This window comes from Helianthus annuus, chromosome 16, assembly GCF_002127325.2.
Source record: "Helianthus annuus cultivar XRQ/B chromosome 16, HanXRQr2.0-SUNRISE, whole genome shotgun sequence".
NCBI classification, from domain to species: domain Eukaryota; kingdom Viridiplantae; phylum Streptophyta; class Magnoliopsida; order Asterales; family Asteraceae; genus Helianthus; species Helianthus annuus.
The window spans coordinates 83,687,055-83,705,451 of record NC_035448.2 but is presented as its reverse complement, the minus strand read 5'-3'; positions in this window follow the sequence as shown (position 1 = coordinate 83,705,451).

Below are 18,397 nucleotides of genomic sequence, written 5' to 3'. Positions count from 1 at the left end.
TTAAGCCTTTGGTGTTTTTTAAAATCTCGTCAAAGTTTGGGTCTAAATAATGTGAACACGTGCAAACTGGAAGGGTGAATGCCTGTACCCTGAGTTTTCTGTCTAAGGCTAGAGTGTTCGTACAAATCCGCAGTATCGGACCAGTCACTCTTACCTGGGAACTCTTGGGGTGAGTATTCACTTATAGGAGAGCATGTCTTCAGCGATACATTATATTGATCCATTTACTTTGATTTGTCACGGTGTCGTTTGTTTATTTTAAGTAACGAACAAATGGTCACAATCCTTATGCTTTGTCGATATTCTTAACATCTAGTTTTGAATATCCAATGACATCTCACTCATTTTTCCCTCATGTTTCTTTGCCCTTTTATATGCCTCCTCGACGTGATCAAGCTCAGGATGCCACCTTGGCAGCCTTAATCGCTCAGCAATTCGCTGTTGTACTCCTGAACCTTATCACCCAGATAAATCAGGCAAACAATAACAATAACAATGTTCAGTGCACCTTTAAGACATTCAACTCAGCTAAGCCACTCACATTTACTGGGTCTGAAGGGGCCACGGGACTCCTACAGTGGTTTGAGAGTCTTGAAAGCGCATTTCGTCATGTGCAATGCCCAAACGAGCGAAAAGTTGAGTTTGCGTCGAGTGTATTCCAGAAAAGAGCACTCACATGGTGGAATGGAATAATGAGGGATCGAGGTGCCGATGTAGCAATGGCACAAACCTGGGAAGAGCTTCGGGCTCTAATGATGAAGGAATTCTGTCCTCGTCATGAGCTTAGGGCTTTGGAACGGGAATTTGATGATCTCAAACAAGACAGCGGTGAACATCGAGCCTACACTGATCGTTATGAGGAATTGAGTCTGTTATGTCCTACCATGGTTACGCCCTTGGATAAGGCGATTGAAAGATACATCGATGGTCTTCCTGACCCAGTTCAGGATATTGTTACTGGTAGCAACCCTACTACCGTCAGACAAGCCATTGAACTATCGGCCACACTGACTGAGTCTCAAATCAGGAAGGGTAAGCTTTTCCGAAAAGGCGATCCGAGACCATCTGACAAGACAGCACAAGAAAAACCAAAGGATAAACAGACCGAGTCCTCTAAGAAGTCGAAGAAGCGTAAGGCTTCACAAAACTTCGCAGTAGTCGCTCAGAATGATCAAGTTGCACCAAATCAGCCAGCACAGCCTCGTGCTAGGAAGAACTATATTGGTACTGCACCCTTGTGCAACAAATGCAACCGTCATCATGTGAATCAAACACCGTGTCTCAAGTGTACCCACTGTGGGCGTTTGGGACACTTGGTCAATACATGTCGTCATGTTATCCAAAACCAGAATGCTGTAAATCCTGCTGCTGTTCAAGCACAGTTTCCACCTGGATCGTGCTATAACTGTGGTGATCTTACTCACTACCGGAACAATTGCCCGAGACTTATTAATGCAAATCCAGCGCGCGGACGAGCATTTAACATAAACGAGGCAAATGCAAATGACAATGCAGCAGTAAACAATTAGACTATTGTATTTCCTTCGTTTGTTATCTTTTGACATTTGAGACAATTCAGTTACTATAAACAAAATGGTTGTTCCAATTTTATTTCCAAAACTGATACGATTGTGTGTGTGTTGACATGCCTCTACAATATTGACACCAAAGAACCATGTTCTTTCCAGAACAAACTACTCGTGTGGTTCCTTTATTCTATGATCATTTGTGATCTCCCCAAAAATCCTAAGTACTATTTTTTTTAAGAAACAAAGTACAGGTGCAATTCTTAATCAGATACTTGAAGTACCATTTCAAATCTTTGATTTGATAAAGGTACTGTCGTAAGTCCTTAATGGATTCTTTATTTATCCTAATACGAATGTTATAACACGACAGAAACAAATTCCAAATCCTTATAAGATCTTCCTATCTTCATAGTTAGATTCTTGAGGATATTTTAAAGTACTAATTGAAGTCCGTGATTGGATTTCTAGTGTACTTCAAATTCAGAAACGAGCTAATAATTAAATTAACGAATACATAATTTGGTGATTTTGTGTTTATGTGTAACTCCAAAGCTCGTTATCTAAGTCCGGGTGGAATCTTCCGTATTTTCATATGTTAGATTCTCAGAAGGATACTCAAAGTACTGTCTTAAATCCTTAAGGGGCTTCTATGCAAATAGTAAGAACCTTGGATTCCAAAGTGCTGATTCAAAACGATTATTTGGTTCCGAGTTATAAAGATCCCTTAAGTGGTCTATTTAAAGAGATCATACAACGGTCTAGTTAAGGAAGATCATGTGTTGATCTGGTTAAAAGGATCGTTCATTGATCTAGTTAAAAAGATCCTTTGGTGGTCTAGTCAAGTCACTTCATGGTTATTCGATTGATTTTACCCTACACATTATGAGATGAACTGTGCGGACTGTGCAAGGAATTACGTAATTATGGATGCATACGTAATTATGGAATTCAGTGCACAGAAACCATAGCAAGTTTTGTCATGTGTTAAGACCTATAGTGATGAGAATAACAAGACGGGAGCAATGTAAAAGGGCATGGTGGATACGCCGCTGGTACTTCCTATATATAAGTGTTCCTTATTACAATGCGAAAGTAGCGTTATTTAAATTGCTAGAAGTCCTGGACCTTGACCAATGTCAATCTTATTTTGCATTCTCCGACTTTGATTTCGAGCACACACAAGTTTCCTATAATAGTCTTCATAGGAAACATCCTCCTATCCGTCGTTCGAAACCCCATGTGTTTGTTACTGCAACATTCTGGCAGTTAACAGATTCGCTAAGAATCCAAACGTGACCCAGAGTTCTACTTGGGAAACCAAGGATTCATTTGAAAGCGAAACGATCACAGTTGTCTTCACAAGTTTCCTCTAGAATTAAATTTCGGGACGAAATTTCCTAAAGTAGGGGAGACTGTGACACCTGTGTCACCACAAGCACCAAACAAATGCCAAGTCAATGAAATATTGTGTTTCATACTTGGGATTTGTATAAATATGTGTATCTTTTGCACATATCATTTCTCGTTCAATTCCGAGCTTTAAATCGCTTTCTGGAAAGTTATACGCGCACTGGTGCGTAAACGTAATCAGTTTAGCGCGACAAACACACCGGAATAGTGAAATAGGCTTAACATACCTTAAATAACCTTTACATAACTTAGAAATAAGTTTTGGAAGGTTTGGTATGGCGAAAACAAGTTTATTCGATCGCAGGGACTATTTGCGTCAAACTGCGAAACTATACCGATTCGTATGGTGTCGAACAGTCCAGAACTTGATCATAAGTTAAACATACCATATATAACCTAAACATGGCTTAGAAATAAGCTTTGATAGGTTCGGTGTGCGAAAACATGCTTATATGATCTTACAGGGACTAAAAGTGTCAAAAATGGCGTAAGTTTGCATTTTCGCGCATATCTTACGTTCTGACCACATCTGAACATCCAAAATTTTTGTACACACTAAAATATTTTTATTTTAGTGATCGGCATGCAAAAATTCCATTCGTCGCTTAATTTGGTTCGTTTTCGCATCCGTTTGAGTTCCGTCGTAATTAACCGAACAACGCGATCGTACGACCAAACGAACCGACATCCGAGATGTTTTCGAGCATGTTTTGAGTCCCCTATACTTTAACTTCATTTTAGAGCCTTGAAATGAGGTTAACGGGGTTTAAACGCATCGAAAAAGGCTTTAAACACATGCAGGGACCAAAACTGTAATTATTTGAAACTTGCTGAATCAGACACATGGTAGCGTAGCGCGACCATCCCCTGCCTATGCCGTCGCGCTACGCGACGATCACATGTGGGCAGAAAGTCTGTTTTCAGCAACAGTTTGCAAATTCAGGGGCTGTTTTGGTAAATTCTTGGTGTGTTAAGCAAGTTTAAGTGGTCACCAAGGCTTTGTACCTGCTTGTGACAATTGGAGGGTCAAGATTTCTTGCTTAATAGCTAAACAAACCACTTGGAATGATCCTAGAGCCTCACCACAACTATAAATAGCATGCCAAACCTCCTCAATTCCTTGCTCATTCATCATTTCTCTCCTTCTCATCTGCTTGGAAGCTCTCTAAGCTGAATTGGGACTTTGTCTTCTTTGTTGAAAAGATAGCAAGGACCCTAAGTGAGCTTCTTTCATTCTTTTATTGGCTTTTTCCTTAATTTGTGCAGAAAGTCAAACGTTTGGCCGACAGTTTGACTTTCGGTTTTGACCATCAATTGCTCAAGTCAAAGTTCAATTGAACTTTGAAACGTGATTGTAATCACGATAGTTATAATCCTTCGTGATAATAGCCGCTGATTACCACGTTAACTAGTTGTAGTGTCGAGTCAAAGTTTCGGTCGAAATGCGTTTTAGCACGCATTTTGCAACGGAACTACTTTAGGGTATCAAAACGCTTTGTTTTGATACCAAATCAGTAGGTTAGACATGTTTTGACATGTTTAACTCGACACTATTAGTTTAGTGCTTGTTTAGGGTCGCAAGGTAAGCGGTCTAAACAACCGCTAAGCCTTTTGAACCCGACCCATTTGGTCGATCTTTAGGATCCGACCAAGCTTAGTTAGTGATCATAGTTGCATAGGGAATAACCACTGAGGTTATACCTTATGATCACATAGGATTGGTTAGTCGTATGCTAGTTAGCTTGTATGCCCATAGGAAATGACCAAAATGCCCTTTTGAAGCTAAAATCCATATTTTGATTATGTGAACATATTTTTGACATATAATCTGAATTAGTAACATGTTTAGGGATAATTGGGCATGTAAGACTTGACATAGCACATAGTTAACCATCTGAACATAAGTTTTACGCAAACGACGCATTATAGTAGCTTATACTACCATTGTGACATTTGTGCTTGTAATCATTGTAAACAGTTCGGTTATCAATGAAATAAAGTTATTTGATCCCAATGTTTGTTTATTCATGTTTGATGTTTTTCATGTTTTGGCTTTATTCGATTTCAAACTCTATATCGCTTTCTGGAGAATTTTACGCAAACTGGTACGAAAACGTAATCAGTTATATGCAACAAATACTCCGGAACATCATTTTATGCTTAACATACCTTAAATAACCTTTACATAACTTAGAAATAAGTTTCGAAGGCTTTGGTATGGCAAAATTCAGTTAATTTGCTTACAGGGACTAAAATTGACAAACTGCGAAAGTATGCCGATTTGAACTGTAACGAACATTCCGGAACATGATCATAAGTTAAACACACCTTAAATATCCTTTACATAGCTTAGAAATAGGCTTTGAGGGGTTCGGTGTGCTAAAATAAACTTTATGCTCATTCAGGGACTAAAAGTGTCAAAAAGTGCATAAGTTTGCACTTTCGCGCATATCTTACGTTCTGATTACTTCCGGACATCCAAAAATTTATGTAAGCATTAAAATATTATGTTTTAATGTTTGGCATGAGAAAAATCCATTCGTCGCGCAATTTGGATAATTTTTCGCGCTTATGCGCATTCCGTCGTAATTAAGCGAACATCGCGATCGTACGACCAAACGAACCGACATCCGAGATATTTTTGAGCATGTTTTGAGTCCCCTATACTTTAACTTCATTTTAGAGCCTTAAAATGAGGTTAACGGGGCTTAAACGTGTCAAAAATGGGCCGAAACGCATGTTTCTAAGCTGCAGGGACCAAAACTGACAAATCTGTCAAACTTTGCCCAGGCGGCCCGCGTGAACATTCATGCAATCCTTAGGCGGGCCGCGTCAGGTCCCCAGAACTGCAAAAACAGTTTTAACAGCTGCTAACAGCTGTTATGCACTCAAAAACCCATTGCAAATGGTATTTTCGAATCAGGGGACTGAAATAATGGGCTCAAATGGTTTTTAAAAACTATGGGTACACATGGATGGCCAAGATCGAAGCATGCTTTGCGAGGAACGATCTTAACGGTTCACCAAATCCTATATATACCCCTCCATGTCTTGCCCATTTCCCTCACACTTGAATTCAGAGGTTGCTCTCTAAGTTGGGGTGCTTTGACACTTCATACCTGAGAGTACTCGGAATTCAATCTTGCGGGGACCCGTTGTAAGTATTCTTTCGTTCTTTTATTGCTTTTCGAGTCCAAAAGTCAAACTTTGTTTGACTTTCTGCATTGACCAGTTTATGGTCAATGCGAAGTTCGTTTGAACTTCATAACGTGAGCGTAATCACGTTGGTTATAGTCCCTAGCGACTATACCTTCTGATTACCACGTTATCTAGGCTTAGTGACGAGCCGTAGTTTCGGTCAAAATGCGTTTTCTTGCGCATTTTGTAACCAAACTACTTTAGGGTATTAAAACCGTTTGTTTTAATACCAAAACCTGTTCTCTAAACATGTTCTAGCATGTTTAGCTCGTCGCTTTTAGTTTTGTGCTTGTTTAGGGTCGTAAGGGTAAGCGATCTAATCAATCGCTTATACTTACGAACCCGACCCATTTGGTCGATCATTAGGATCCGACCAAACACATTAGGTGACCATAGTGTATAGGGAATAACCTTTCAAGGTTATACCTTATGGTCACGCCATTTGAGTAGTTGTATGACAAGTGGTTCTTATGCTTTAGGTAAATTACCAAAATGCCCTTTTTACACTAAAATTCATTTTAAACTTATGTAACATAAATTTTGACACCTAAACTGATTTAGCAACAATATTAAGTGTGTTAAGGCATATCTTGCTTGTCATAGGGCTAGTTAGGCGTTTCAAGCGCGTTTTACGCAAACGACGCGTTAAAGTAGCATAAGCTACCTAAGCGGGTCGTAACGGGTCAAAAGCACTTAGGATAAGTTTCGTTTTAGTATGTAGGCTTTGTCAAACCATATTACATAAGTTCCCACACTTATTTGGTTTGCGAACCCTCGTACTACCCGATCCTCCGATAGGTCCGTTTATTAATGTAGGTGCCTTTATAGGTGCTGTTTGATTCCGTGATCTTCTAGCATTGCTTGGTGGTTGTTCTACGACTTCTAAGCAATCTCAAGTGAGTACATAGTCCCCTCTTTTACTGTTTTCCAAACATTTTGGGGTGAAACACATGTGCCTACTTGTTACTTTCATTCTTTTCATGCTTTCATATCATATACTTGCTATGTTCATTAATACATTTGTTTTACATGACATTTTCACGCTATGTATGTTCATTATACTTAGTACATTTGTTTTTACATGACATTTTCACGCTATGTATGTTCATCATACTTAGTGCATTTGTTTTACATGACATTTTCATGCTTACATTTTGGGTATGACATTTGGTTTGTTTAAGTGGGACAATATACATTCATTAACATTGATCACGCCGCTCGTTAGTAGGTAATGGTACCATAGGAATTGACAACTCCCATTCCTGAAATCCTGGGTATGTTTGGATTGGAAGGAATGACCGAATTCGATTAAAACATTTAGACAGATAGACCTTTAATTTGTTTAAAGGTTTATCACCATAGTTGCAAGGCTTGAATGTATGCATTTTCACAATACCGCATAAATGTTTGTATTCATTATAGCGTGCATTTTCCACAAAACATAGCGTTGATTTAAACCATGTTTTACTTCAATACACTGTTTTGTGCATTTTTCCTATGGTTTAGTTGATACATATTTCACTAACCATACATTGACATTTTGATTACACATTACATGATTGATATTTGACATAGACAATGTTGATATTGATATATATACATTTTGACATGGTTTTCACAATAACATTGGGCAAATGGTTTAGACATGGGCAACTTTCATTGGGTGGTTTATTTACGTCATTCAACTTGGACTTAATCATTTTTCTTACAAATAACACATTTTTCATAAGACATTGTTTTACAACACTGTTCGATAAATATATATACAAACTCATTTTACTTAGTTATTCATTTAACCTTACATTACTTTTTCACATATCATCTACTTTATCATCGCTTTTCAAATGATTTATAAAACAAAACATGTTACAAGGATCATGACTGACTTTGTTAAACAACCCTTTTCTAAAACCTAAGTCATGAATCCTATTTTCACAAAACCTATGTTACTCACTGGCATTTTTATGCTAACGTACTTTATTTTCACATGTGTTTCAGGAGCAAATGCGTAGGATGATCGTGACACGCTAGGGTGGACTTGGGCCTTAGTGACATAAAACAAAACTAGACGTAGTTTAATTTCGTCATGTGCTCTTTATTTCTGTAGTTTTAAGACAATGTGGCTTGTTGGTTCTTGTTTGAACAATGAATTCCACCCTCGGGTGATGAATAAGATAATACTTTAAATGCCATGGTTGTGAAACAATAATTCTGTTACAACACTCCCCGACGTTTCCGCCACGATTTGATGTTTTACGTGGTCGGGGTGTGACAGAAGAGTTGGTATCAGAGCCAATGGTTATAGGGAATTAGGTTATTAGTAATGCTTTGACCTAGACTATAACCTTTCTAGGACCCCAACACAAGTTGTCTTGTGTTTAGATTTTAAAACATGCACTTCACCTATCCTTAGGTGATCAACAAAACAAGAACCCAGATTTCTAAAACGATTTCTGAAAAACAATCCTCTATTTTTTTCAAATGATCTATTTTATTGTTTTGAACCCTTCTGACTTTTCAAATTGATTTTGGAAATTTATCATTTGCTTTAATGATTCTTTTGGCCTTGTGCCTTTCGAGTTTTCAAAATCTCGTCAAAGTTTCGGTCTAAATGATGTGAACACGTGCAAACTGGAAGGGTGAATGCCTGTACCCTGAGTTTTCTGTCTAAGGCTAGAGTGTTCGTACAAATCCACATAATCGGACCAGTCACTCTTACCTGGGAACTCTTGGGGTGAGTGTTCACTTATAGGCGAGCATGTCTTCGTTAAGCATTGTTTATGGACTCATTTACTTTGATTAGTCACTGTGCGTCATTTGTTTGCTTTGTGATACAGACAAATGACCACCATCCTTGCTTTGTTGATTTTGTTTCATCTCGTTCTTTTCATCTAATCTTCTCACTCATTCCTCTCGTGTTTTTCCTCTTTTTAGCATGCCTCCTCGACGCGAAAATCAGCTACCCAATGCCGAACTGGCGGAAATCATCGCACAGCATATGGCTGCGGCGTTCCCGAATCTTATTGCTCAGTTTAACCAAGCAAACGTCAATCAGAACGCTCCTTGTAACTTTAAGAGTTTCAATTCGGCTAAACCACTCAAGTTCAGTGGTACCGAAGGAGCAACTGGGCTTCTTCAATGGTTTGAGAGCATTGAGAATACTTTTCGTCATGTTCAGTGTCCTGATAATCGCAAGGTCGAGTTTGCTTCAAGTGTCTTTCAGAAGAGGGCGTTGACATGGTGGAACGGGGTTATGAGAGATCGAGGTGCTGAAGTCGCTTTAGCACAATCATGGGCTGAGCTAAGGACTCTCATGATGAGTGAGTTCTGTCCTCGTCATGAGCTACGAAAGTTGGAAAGGGAGTTTGACAATCTGAAACAGGTTAGTGGTGAGCACCGGGCGTACACTGATAGATATGAAGAGTTGAGTTTGCTATGCCCAACAATGGTCACCCCACTTGACAAAGCTATCGAAAGATACATCGATGGTCTACCTGATTCTGTGCAAGACATTGTTACCGGGAGTAAACCTACCACTGTCCGTCAGGCCATTGAGTTAGCTGCGACATTAACAGAATCGCAGGTCAGAAAGGGGAAATTGCATAGGAAGGGTGACAAGGGTAAGAAGCAGGATTCTGACAAAGGGGATAGCAAGAAAGGTAAGAAAGGGAAGGATTCTGGCTCATCAAGGGACTCTAGGAAGCGAAAGGCTTCCCAAAATTTTGCAATCACTGCCCAACAGAACCAGGCAGCACCCAATCAGCCAGCGCAGCCTCCCGCGAAGAAACGGTATGAAGGGAATGCACCTTTGTGCAATAGGTGCAATAGTCATCATCAGCAACAACTCCCGTGTCGTTTCTGTACCAACTGTGGGAAGTCGGGTCATCTTGCAGAAGTTTGTCGTTTTGCTCGAAATCAGGTAGCTCAACCACCTGTTCAACAGCAAGCTGCACGACCTCACTACCCTCCCGGCTCATGCTTTAATTGCGGAGACCTGACTCATTATCGAAACCAGTGTCCAAGGCTGGTTAATGCAAATCCAGTTCAGGCTCAGGCTCGTGGACGAGCTTTCAATATGAATGCTGTTGAGGCGCAGGCAGACAACGAAGTGGTGAACGGTACGTTCTTAGTTAATAATCAACCTGCGTCTGTTCTTTTTGATTCAGGGGCCGATAAAAGTTTTGTGTCTTTATCTTTCGAACCATTGCTTCGCGTGTCTAGAACAAAACTAGGTAAACCTTTGACTGTTGAAGTTGCGAATGGTGAACCCATTGTTCTTAATTCCATTCTTCGCAACTGCCAATTAAACCTTAGCAACCACCTTTTTTCCTATTGACCTCACGCCTATGCGTCTTGGAAGTTTCGACATTATTGTGGGTATGGATTGGTTAGCCAAGCATCGCGCAGAGGTGGTTTGTTTTGAGAAGATCGTTCGTGTGCCGCTCCCGTCAGGTGAGATCCTACAGGTTCGTGGTGACAAACCTGTTAGTAGCCTCAAGCTTATGTCTTGTTCTCAAGCTCGGAAGTATCTGCGAAAGAACTATGTGGCCTTCTTGGCACATGTTACGGCAGATAAAGACCAAGGTAAGTCTATTCAAGATATCCCTGTTGTTCGGGATTATCCGGAGCTGTTTCCTGAAGAATTACCTGGTCTACCCCCAGCACGCCAAGTCGAGTTCCATATCGATCTTGTACCTGGTACAAATCCTATTGCCAAAGCTCCGTATCGCCTTGCACCATCTGAGATGCAAGAGCTATCTAAGCAGCTTCAAGAGCTTTCTGACAAAGGCTTTATCCGTCCTAGCTTTTCACCTTGGGGTGCTCCCGTTCTCTTTGTCAAGAAGAAGGATGGATCCTTCAGAATGTGTATCGATTATCGTGAGCTGAATAAGCTTACCATCAAGAATCGATATCCCCTACCTCGCATTGATGATCTCTTTGACCAGTTACAGGGTGCTACTTGCTTTTCGAAGATTGATCTTCGTTCTGGGTATCATCAACTTCGTGTGCATGAAGAGGATATTCCCAAAACAGCATTCCGCACTCGATATGGGCATTATGAGTTCACAGTCATGCCATTCGGTTTGACCAATGCTCCTGCTGTTTTCATGGACTTGATGAATAGGGTCTGCAAGCCTTATTTAGATAAGTTCATCATCGTTTTCATTGATGATATCTTGATTTATTCTAAGACGCGAGCTGATCACGAGCAACATCTTCGTCTTACTCTGGAACTCCTAAAGAAAGAACAACTTTTTGCCAAATTCTCCAAGTGCGAATTTTGGCTTAAGGAAGTTCAATTTTTGGGACATATTGTCAACGAACAAGGTATTCATGTAGATCCCTCCAAGATCAGTGCGATTAAGGATTGGGATACGCCAACTACTCCTACTGAGGTTCGTTCTTTTCTTGGTCTTGCGGGTTACTACTGCCGCTTCATTAAAAACTTCTCGAAGATTGCAGTTCCCCTAACTGCTCTAACTCAGAAGAACAAACCCTTTGAATGGGGTTCTAAGCAAGAAGAAGCGTTTCAGACCTTGAAGCAGAAGCTTTGTGATGCACCTATTCTAACTCTGCCTGAGGGCAACGATGATTTCGTTGTCTACTGTGATGCATCGAAATTGGGTCTTGGCTGTGTTCTAATGCAAAGGAACAAAGTCATAGCCTACGCATCTAGACAATTGAAAGTACATGAGAGAAACTACACCACGCATGATCTTGAGTTAGGTGCAGTTGTTTTCGCTCTCAAAATCTGGAGACATTATTTATACGGTACAAAATGCGTGGTTTTCACTGACCACAAAAGTCTCCAGCACATCTTCAATCAAAAAGAACTCAACATGAGGCAAAGACGTTGGGTCGAACTCCTAAACGACTATGATTGCGAAATTCGCTACCATCCTGGTAAAGCGAATGTCGTGGCTGACGCATTAAGTCGTAAGGAACGTACTATGCTTCATTGTATTCGTGATCAAACTGCTATCCAAGCTCGATCAGATATTCAAGCCCGCATTTCTCAGGCTCAGCATGTTTGTGTTTCACAAGACTTGATGGGTAAGGAATTACCCTATCACATTAAGCCTGATCTTGTTTTGAAGGAAGATGGGTCGTATTATTTCATGGACCGTTTGTGGGTCCCAAGCCAAGATGATCTTCGTACTTTGCTTATGGATGAGGCCCATAAATCTCGTTATTCTATCCATCCTGGCTCAGACAAAATGTATAAGGATCTTCGTACTCAGTATTGGTGGCCTGGTATGAAGAAAGACATTGCCTTATACGTTTCAAAATGCCTTACTTGTCTTAAGGTTAAGGCCGAACACCAGCATCCTTATGGTCTTTTGGAGCAACCAGAGATTCCAGTTTGGAAATGGGAAAACATCGCTATGGATCTCATTACTAAACTTCCGCGCACTAAGAAAGGTCACGATGCCATCTGGGTAATTGTGGACCGTCTTACTAAATCAGCGCATTTCTTGCCAATCCGTGAGGATTTTTCTGCTGATGATTTGGCTAAAATCTACGTGGATGAAATTGTATCTCGACATGGTGTTCCTTTGAACATTATTTCGGACAGGGATGCTCGTTTCTCTTCTTGATTTTGGAGAACCATGCAATCTGCTATGGGGACCCAACTCAATCTGAGCACAGCCTATCATCCACAAACTGATGGCCAAACTGAAAGAACAATCCAGACTTTGGAGGATATGCTTAGAGCTTGTGTGATCGACTTCGGTGGTAGTTGGGATTCACATCTTCCATTGATTGAATTCTCCTACAACAACAGTTATCACTCCAGCATCAACATGGCTCCTTTCGAGGCTCTCTATGGTCGAAAATGTCATTCACCAGTCTGCTGGAATGAGATAGGTGAGGCTCAGATTACTGGACCTGACCTCATTCTGGAGACAACTGACAAAGAAAGTTCGTGATAACTTACAGGCAGCTCGAAGCCGTCAAAAGAGTTACGCGGACCTAAAACGCAAGCCCTTGGATTTTCAAGTCGGTGATCGAGTATTACTTAAGGTCTCACCTTGGAAAGGTGTGATCAGATTTGGAAAGAAAGGAAAACTTGCACCTAGATACGTTGGACCATTCCAGATCGTTGAAAGAATCGGTAAGGTAGCCTACAGACTTCAATTGCCTCCTGAACTTGGAAATGTTCATCCAACCTTTCACGTATCCAACCTCAAAAGGTGTTTAGCTGATGAGAACCTCCACATACCACTTGACGAAATTCGTGTTGATAAAACACTACTTTTTTTTGAGAAACCTGTGGAAATTATGGATCGTGAAGTCAAATGGCTTAAACGCAAGCGCATTCCGTTGGTTAAAGTTCGCTGGGAATCTAAACGTGGACCTGAGTTTACTTGGGAACGTGAAGATCAAATGAAGGCGAAGTATCCACATCTATTCCCACGAGTTTCCTCTAAACGAATTTCGGGACGAAATTCCCACAAGTAGGGGAGACTGTGACATTTGTGCTTGTAATCATTGTAAACAGTTCGGTTATCAATGAAATAAAGTTATTTGATCCCAATGTTTGTTTATTCATGTTTGATGTTTTTCATGTTTTGGCTTTATTCGATTTCAAACTCTATATCGCTTTCTGGAGAATTTTACGCAAACTGGTACGAAAACGTAATCAGTTATATGCAACAAATACTCCGGAACATCATTTTATGCTTAACATACCTTAAATAACCTTTACATAACTTAGAAATAAGTTTCGAAGGCTTTGGTATGGCAAAATTCAGTTAATTCGCTTACAGAGACTAAAATTGACAAACTGCGAAAGTATGCCGATTTGAACTGTAACGAACATTCCGGAACATGATCATAAGTTAAACACACCTTAAATATCCTTTACATAGCTTAGAAATAGGCTTTGAGGGGTTCGGTGTGCTAAAATAAACTTTATGCTCATTCAGGGACTAAAAGTGTCAAAAAGTGCATAAGTTTGCACTTTCGCGCATATCTTACGTTCTGATTACTTCCGGACATCCAAAAATTTATGTAAGCATTAAAATATTATGTTTTAATGTTTGGCATGAGAAAAATCCATTCGTCGCGCAATTTGGATAATTTTTCGCGCTTATGCGCATTCCGTCGTAATTAAGCGAACATCGCGATCGTACGACCAAACGAACCGACATCCGAGATATTTTTGAGCATTTTTTGAGTCCCCTATACTTTAACTTCATTTTAGAGCCTTGAAATGAGGTTAACGGGGCTTAAACGTGTCAAAAATGGGCCGAAACGCATGTTTCTAAGCTGCAGGGACCAAAACTGACAAATCTGTCAAACTTTGCCCAGGCGGCCCGCGTGAACATTCATGCAATCCTTAGGCGGGCCGCGTCAGGTCCCCAGAACTGCAAAAACAGTTTTAACAGCTGCTAACAGCTGTTATGCACTCAAAAACCCATTGCAAATGGTATTTTCGAATCAGGGGACTGAAATAATGGGCTCAAATGGTTTTTAAAAACTATGGGTACACATGGATGGCCAAGATCGAAGCACGCTTTGCGAGGAACGATCTTAACGGTTCACCAAATCCTATATATACCCCTCCATGTCTTGCCCATTTCCCTCACACTTGAATTCAGAGGTTGCTCTCTAAGTTGGGGTGCTTTGACACTTCATACCTGAGAGTACTCGGAATTCAATCTTGCGGGGACCCGTTGTAAGTATTCTTTCGTTCTTTTATTGCTTTTCGAGTCCGAAAGTCAAACTTTGTTTGACTTTCTGCATTGACCAGTTTATGGTCAATGCGAAGTTCGTTTGAACTTCATAACGTGAGCGTAATCACGTTGGTTATAGTCCCTAGCGACTATACCTACTGATTACCACGTTATCTAGGCTTAGTGACGAGCCGTAGTTTCGGTCAAAATGCGTTTTCTTGCGCATTTTGTAACCAAACTACTTTAGGGTATTAAAACTGTTTGTTTTAATACCAAAACCTGTTTTCTAAACATGTTCTAGCATGTTTAGCTCGTCGCTTTTAGTTTTGTGCTTGTTTAGGGTCGTAAGGGTAAGCGATCTAATCAATCGCTTATACTTACGAACCCGACCCATTTGGTCGATCATTAGGATCCGACCAAACACATTAGGTGACCATAGTGTATAGGGAATAACCTTTCAAGGTTATACCTTATGGTCACGCCATTTGAGTAGTTGTATGACAAGTGGTTCTTATGCTTTAGGTAAATTACCAAAATGCCCTTTTTACACTAAAATTCATTTTAAACTTATGTAACATAAATTTTGACACCTAAACTGATTTAGCAACAATATTAAGTGTGTTAAGGCATATCTTGCTTGTCATAGGGCTAGTTAGGCGTTTCAAGCGCGTTTTACGCAAACGACGCGTTAAAGTAGCATAAGCTACCTAAGCGGGTCGTAACGGGTCAAAAGCACTTAGGATAAGTTTCGTTTTAGTATGTAGGCTTTGTCAAACCATATTACATAAGTTCCCACACTTATTTGGTTTGCGAACCCTCGTACTACCCGATCCTCCGATAGGTCCGTTTATTAATGTAGGTGCCTTTATAGGTGCTGTTTGATTCCGTGATCTTCTAGCATTGCTTGGTGGTTGTTCTACGACTTCTAAGCAATCTCAAGTGAGTACATAGTCCCCTCTTTTACTGTTTTCCAAACATTTTGGGGTGAAACACATGTGCCTACTTGTTACTTTCATTCTTTTCATGCTTTCATATCATATACTTGCTATGTTCATTAATACATTTGTTTTACATGACATTTTCACGCTATGTATGTTCATTATACTTAGTACATTTGTTTTTACATGACATTTTCACGCTATGTATGTTCATCATACTTAGTGCATTTGTTTTACATGACATTTTCATGCTTACATTTTGGGTATGACATTTGGTTTGTTTAAGTGGGACAATATACATTCATTAACATTGATCACGCCGCTCGTTAGTAGGTAATGGTACCATAGGAATTGACAACTCCCATTCCTGAAATCCTGGGTATGTTTGGATTGGAAGGAATGACCGAATTCGATTAAAACATTTAGACAAATAGACCTTTAATTTGTTTAAAGGTTTATCACCACAGTTGCAAGGCTTGAATGTATGCATTTTCACAATACCGCATAAATGTTTGTATTCATTATAGCGTGCATTTTCCACAAAACATAGCGTTGATTTAAACCATGTTTTACTTCAATACACTGTTTTGTGCATTTTTCCTATGGTTTAGTTGATACATATTTCACTAACCATACATTGACATTTTGATTACACATTACATGATTGATATTTGACATAGACAATGTTGATATTGATATATATACATTTTGACATGGTTTTCACAATAACATTGGGCAAATGGTTTAGACATGGGCAACTTTCATTGGGTGGTTTATTTAAGTCATTCAACTTGGACTTAATCATTTTTCTTACAAATAACACATTTTTCATAAGACATTGTTTTACAACACTGTTCGATAAATATATATACAAACTCATTTTACTTAGTTATTCATTTAACCTTACATTACTTTTTCACATATCATCTACTTTATCATCGCTTTTCAAATGATTTATAAAACAAAACATGTTACAAGGATCATGACTGACTTTGTTAAACAACCCTTTTCTAAAACCTAAGTCATGAATCCTATTTTCACAAAACCTATGTTACTCACTGGCATTTTTATGCTAACGTACTTTATTTTCACATGTGTTTCAGGAGCAAATGCGTAGGATGATCGTGACACGCTAGGGTGGACTTGGGCCTTAGTGACATAAAACAAAACTAGACGTAGTTTAATTTCGTCATGTGCTCTTTATTTCTGTAGTTTTAAGACAATGTGGCTTGTTGGTTCTTGTTTGAACAATGAATTCCACCCTCGGGTGATGAATAAGATAATACTTTAAATGCCATGGTTGTGAAACAATAATTCTGTTACAACACTCCCCGACGTTTCCGCCACGATTTGATGTTTTACGTGGTCGAGGTGTGACAACCATAATGGGTCGAAACGGGTCAAAAGCACTTAGGTAAACTTCCAAATCAGAATGTTAGGTCTATTAAATCATGCCATATGAGTTGCAATACTCATTTGATTTATAGAACTTCATTCTATCCTATCTTCCGATTTAGGATCCGATTGTTTAACATAGTGATCCATACTAGGTGCCACTTGATTCCTTGATTTCCCGAGCTTTGTTAGGACACTTAATCAAGGATACTTGCAATCTCAAGTGAGTACATAGTCCCCCTCTTTTACTGTTTTCAATTGTTTTGGGGTGAAACATATATGCCTATCTGTTATTTTCCTGATTTTAAACTATATGATTACACATGCTTAATACATATTCTTTTGACAAATTAAACAATTACCTATGGTTTAAACACTGATTTTCCAAAACTTAATAAACAAATTGTTGGATTGTACCATTTTTATACATTCACCCAGCCGATTGGTAGTATGATATAGCGCTATAGGACTAGACACCCCATTCCTGTTGTATGGAATGTCAGAAACCAAATTTTAACCAAATAGAAATTGCCTTTGTGGTGTTTCTATAGTCTCCAAAGTGTAGTTTGATACACTAAGGCTTGATTGAATACCAAATCACACTCTCTTTGTATATGTTGATATACTACCAAAGTACAGTTTGATGTGCTCTCAAATGTGATCTACCAAAGTATATTTTGATATACTAAGTACAAAATCCAACATGTGTTTTAATATACTACTTTTACCAAAGCATAGTTTGATATGCTACTGTTTTCCAAAGTATAGTTTGATATACTACCGACTTTGTTATTTCATAAACCAAAGTATAATCTGATATACTACCAAAGCATAGTTGATATGCTATTTTTAAACCAAAGCATAATTGATATGCTATATTCAAACTAAAGTATACATTGATATACTACCGATGTTTTTATCCTTAAACCAAAGTATATTTGAGATATACTACCAAAGCTATTATTTTATTTACTAAAGTATATTTTGATATACTATCCGTTTAACTATTTAAAACTAAAGTATACTTTATTATACTATTTGTACATACTTTTCAAAACCAAAGTTTATTTTTGTCTATACTATAAACCCTTTTCCAAAACGACACGTTTTCAGAAACACAACTTTTACATTAGATTCATGGCTATTTTAAAAACATAAAACCTTTTCTCGTATTATCCAAAGCCATGAATCTAATACACAAAACCCTATGTTACTCACAGGCATTTTTATGCTGACGTACCTATTT